We start from the raw sequence: 6062 nt of genomic DNA, 5'->3' as shown, positions 1-6062 counted from the left end.
GAATATGTATAATAATCTGAGCATTGTTTCAAACATGTCCTCTATTTATCGAGAGGATACATCATCTACCAACCGTACTATTATTCCTAATGGTCTCACTAAACAGGTACATAAATTTTCCTTTTCCAATGAGAACGTTATACCTCGTACGATCTTCTTTCTTCGTCTCTTTTGTGGCCATTCTTTAGCATCTGTATAGATGCTATTTCTGTGGTGTTACCCTACACAAGTTATGCTCTGGCTTCTCATAAGTTGAAAATGTTGAACATGGTCACTTGCATGATTGGTCTTACGAGCCAACCACAAAACAACATCTAAAGAAACTGATATGCTTTAATTAGTTGGGACAAATTGTATAGATTTGGCTAAATTTGATGTGTTAAGTAGAACTCAAAATATTTACATGTTAAATAATTAAATCAGACGCGTATATAAAAAACATATACTATAAGAGTCCATCTCTAGCATGTGTTAAACATTTGGTCAGTCGGTTGTACATTTGATAATGATATGAGAGCGAAAGTTCCTTTTGATACACGAGTGATTATTTGCGTGTGATACGATTTTTAGTTGGGTTAATAAGAACATTATCATATACACAAGCGAAATTATGTATGCAACCATTAATCCGCTCTATCCTATATATGTACTTTCCTAGTTTTCTCTTGGGCGGAGGAAGTGAAAGCGGGACTTCTCCGCCCGTTTCTTTGTCTTCATCGTCGATCGCAATGATGTTGTTTCTGTGACACCTGAAGGCGGGAACAATGTCCCCGCCTATACACCTTTTCACCTCAACCATAACAAAAATCATGGCGCTTTCTTTAGGCACTCTTGTAAGTTGTAATAAAGAAACAACAATATCATTTTCTACTATATCAACCAAATATAGATGCTTTATGAAAATAGAAATGGTGAAAAAAAAGTTACAAGTGTCATGTCAGATGTATGACCTGTCGTCCACGTGTCAAATAGTAATTACTCAAGTGAGTACTATCTATGAGTATACCCCATTTGGATTTTGTGGCGGGAAATATATCCTATCCCCACCATGTTCGCGCCACGGTGTTTGGTGCCAGTGAATAATTAGCTTCAAATTGCTAAGATTCAAATTTCCTTTATTTTCTACTTATAATTTAAGTTTTATAAAGAAAAAGTCTACATTTCCAAAATACTTTATTACCTTACTTTAAAACTGACGTGATATGATATTATTAATTAAATTGTGCAAAGTACTTGTAACATAACATTGATGTGTTGGTAATTGGAATGTTCTCCTTTTATAAATGTGAAGTGGTGGACTTATAAGTTTAAAACCTTGCAAGTGAAAGTTTTGAGGAATTTTAAAGGATACATATGTTGTTGAAAAATAATAAATTGTACAATTATATTTTTTTCATTCAATCCGTATGATATAAGACTTAGTTTATGAATTTTAACTTTCTATAAGTGGTGATTTAAAAGTTGATATTTTGTGAAACAATGGCCTAAAAAAATCAAGTGCACTATAATTCTTTTTAATTGGTTTAAAATTCGGGTTTTGAATACACAAAAATATATACTTTTTCGTGAAACCTATAGACCCTCTGGAGGTTTCTGTATTAAATATTGGTATCCATCACCGAGATACCTACTATCAAAAGCCAATAAAGTGGTGGAGGGTGATCGGTGTAACAAGAGAAAAATGTGGTTAGTGTTGGAGATGAAGGATGCCGAGTAAATGTAATTTAAATAAATATTCTTTTTAAATAAAAGGATAAAAAGTTTAACAGAAGTAATTAACGTTCGTTAGTGAAAAGGACGGAAGATAATTGCAAAACGAATACCGTGTGCATGTAGTAGGAGTGTAGGACCGTCATCACGGATATTTAGGTAGGGAAAGATGCATATCTGGCCATTTTGCCGGTCACGTGAGCTCTCCTTCAGTATTCAAGTTTTGGATACGGTGGCAGCCTTATTGTCATCACAAGACTTGTACCATATGCAGTAAACACTTGTACACCAACACTTTATTTACCATAAACTACAAATATACATATAAATATTTATTCTTAAAAAAATCATAATTCAGAATGAGTGATGATTGGTCCAGCACTTCAATTCTTGTACATATCAATATTTTAAAATTAATTAAATGATAGAACCCAGAATATTCCCATTTAAGTACTTATTATGCTAGTGATCATATATTGTCCAAACATAAATACAATAAAACCTTGTTAGATACACATAAAACTAAAACTTTATTGATATAAAATATATGAACAAAAACCGGCGTTGACAAGAAAAGCCAATTAACCAACGTTTTTATGGATGAATTGATGACTCACACAAACGTAAAACACACATAAACGATTATTGAATAACTCTTAACATATTATAGAGTAAATATAATTCAAAAACCTATATTAAATGTAACTCGTGTTTCTCTTGCTGAATCTAATTCGATTGCATGAAATGTGTTCTTTAATGTCTAACCATAATGCGGTTTATATATAATAACTCTAACTTGTTAGCAAAGACGTTATTTATTTTAATTAGGAAACATAACTTACTATGATTTATTTATCATATTGATCCCTTAAGTTCATTGATTTATGACTTGAAGTTTGAAATCACGACCAATAGGTTTATGGCCATCCGCATAAAAAACGTTTGTATGTATAATCAAGTACTCAACCAAGTTTATAATTTTTATAATTGTAAAAGTTCAATACTAGAAAATAAGTTACGCTTACATATAGTTCTAAATGAGTTACGGTAAGTAGTTGGGTATCAAGTAATCTATATTATATTATTATCTCATGCCTGTTAAAATTTCTAAAACTAATCAATACCCAAATACTGGTTCCATGCATGTCGTGAATGTTTCATATTTGGGATTCTTTGTTGTTTAGTTTTTTTTTTAATCTCTAGCCACGGAGCCACCATGGCATCTTGTTCGATTAATATATAATTTTGTTCGATTCATATAATGATCACGCTAACCCAGTGGTTTTGTACTTTTGTTCAAAGACTTGTCATCAATCCTCACATATGCCTTTATAGATATTTAAAAATAGCAATATATATAACTAGGGTTTGGATAAAATACAAATAAAATTAACGTGCTAAACGTAAAGATCAAGTAGAGTAATTATATATACATGTATAATAACTATGTAATTATATCATAGTATAATTACGTAATTACTCTATTATATAATTACATAATTAAGTAGTATATTAATAAAAATATTATTGCATGCAATAAATAAATTATGGCGTAACTTTATGGTTTTAATAAAATATAAATACTTAAATAAATAAAATGTTGAGTTTTAAGTAGTAAACTAATTTGTAAACAAGTTTTGAAGGTAAAAAAACTAATAAATCAAACTATAAGGGGACCCGGGGCACTGTGTGAGGAACCCCCATCACGCGTGATGGGTTCACCCCACACCGTCGCCGGTGGTTTATCACGCAAGTGATGGGGGGGGGGGGTTGAGTGATGGCCATCACGCGTGAAGAATGGTGAAAATCAATGAAAAGTGACCGTTGAGGGGATTTGGTGGGTTTCCATCACACCACCACCTCTAATAAAAAACCATCACATGTGATGAATTTGGGGTTGATGATGTGACACCATTTAATTGGGTGGGATGTGTGATGAGAAAGTTCATCACATCCACCACCCCTCCCCCCCTAAGCTTGATTCAATCGGTTAGTAGGGGTTAATGTAGGCCTAATCTATTTGGTAGATTCATATGCCTAGAGGGAAGGTACCATGTTTAAAATGAGAAAAAAAGTTGTATTGAATTATTGGTTTAAAGTGTATAAGTATCACTTGCAGTTAGAAAAAATAATATATAGGAAAGATTCAAATAAATTAATCGAATTTGTTTGGTACCCGGTTTTGGTCCGATCGCAACAACTATAGGCATATTAGTATATGTAATTAGATGGATGGGTCGGGTTATCATGTTTTGTTTTTCATGCGCAAGGGTAATATTTTGTTAGTGTTTTTTTTAATGACTAATAAATATAAAATGCTTAGGTACTTCGTACGAGGTGACCCAATTGCTAAATATCACTGCCGGCTGGTCTAACCCAGTCGTAAGGAGTCCTTAAGGACCTGTTTTTTATTATTTAGAAAAGCATCAATTGCAAAGTTGTACTTGAAAAAGATACAAATTATTATAAATTAATTATAAGGATAGAACAGAATACATATCAATTTAGTTCGATTAATATATTTTGAAACAATAATAAAGTTATGGTGTTGCTTTCAAAATTACATCCCCATCTAAGATAGAAATATTTTGAAATATAATTAAAGTCTGAAATTAAAATTCACCAAACTCATAAAAGTAATAAACCTAATAAGATACTTTTATGCCTAAATTATAAAGATAGAAAACGGAAAAAGGAAGGAAATTGGGATAGTTAAAATGGATAGGGAGACACAAATAATAAGTGTGAGAAAGATTTTTAGTCACATAAAAAACAAAAAATTCAAAAAAAACTATAACTCAAATATAAATAAAAATAGAAAAAATTTGAAAAAAACTAAAATGTGTCCTCGTCTTCCGGGTTAAAAAAAACATATGGAAAAATACATAATGTCGAGGAAAAAAGACACAATGACGAATGTAACCAAAAAAACATAATTTTAAATAAAAAAGGCGCAACAAATCGCAAAATATAACAAAATATCGATCAAAGTATAACACAATGTTGAGTAATATAAACAATATCAGAAAAAATGACACAACGTCAAATACAAAAAACACAATCAATAACGGAAATAAACAAAAAAACAATGATTTTTTTCCTCAATATTGTGTCTTTTTGTTAGAACAAGGAATACGGGAGAAACATTCTTGTTTTTTTTTTCTACTTTTTTTTAACTTTGAGTTATGATTTTTTTAAACTTTTTTATTGTTGTTTAGGTTTTTTTTTGTCACAAATCCTTCTTATCATTCTCGTTCCTATACCAATTTGTAAAATAACCTGACCCTGTATACATGACCATATAAATAAGAATTATTTTATAGCCACTAGGTTTTATATTTTCATTTAAAGTAAAAACACGTTATACGAAAACATTATAAATTCTAGCGTATGTTACCTGTATTCATCAGTAAAAACTGTATGTTTATATATAGCGTATTCAATGGAGAATACAACATGTTTATGTTACTTAAGAAAATACCACAACATTCGTATATTGTATTCACAATGGGGAAAAGTTAACGTACAAATTAAATTAACGTGCTAATTATGAGAATCGGTAGAGTAATTAATATACAAGTAGAGTAATTATGTAATTACATCATAGAGTATTATGCAATTACTCTATGACGTAATTACCTAAATACTCTACTTGATTCTTACAATTATCACACTGATTTCATTTATATTTGATCACCTTTTACAATGAATACCACATATTATTACATTTTTTGCCGGTATTAGTTTATTTGATAAATATATAACTACATTATTTTTATAAATAAAGCTAAAATATTATAAATAAACCAGATAAAGATAACTAAACTATATATATATGGTTATATATATAAATTATAATTATAAAATAGATAAAATTATAATTAATGTGATAAAGAGCGACCATAAAACAATGTTCAAGTTGACTATAATTTTTTTTAACTTTAACGAATATTTCAATTGAACTACTGACTAAATTTACTATATTGAGATACACTTATCTCTTTATCTCGGAAAAGCCCTCACCTAAGCCACCACCAGTAAACACTTGCCCGAATGCACAACATTTTGGTGATCAGATAAAATTCGTTCAATTTAAGAATCCAAATAAGAAATGACACATACTCACCTAGTATATAACTATAGGATTCGTGTTTTTAAAGTCAAAGGAACTATTTAAATTTAACAATCTTATAATACTAATCACAATTTACAAAAATATGAGTTATATTAATAAATATATAATAAAATAATAATAACAGTTGCGTTTATTGACAAACAACGTCTTAATTATTCGTTCATTTACTTATTGTATTTAATTGAAAAACAATATATTAATATGAGTTCGTAATAGT

Source organism: Bidens hawaiensis, unplaced genomic scaffold (genome assembly GCF_021521415.1).
Source record: "Bidens hawaiensis isolate Kalapana, Puna unplaced genomic scaffold, B.hawaiensis_p1.1 tig00002423_1, whole genome shotgun sequence".
Taxonomy (NCBI): Eukaryota; Viridiplantae; Streptophyta; class Magnoliopsida; order Asterales; family Asteraceae; genus Bidens; species Bidens hawaiensis.
Note: the sequence above shows the minus strand (reverse complement) of the source record.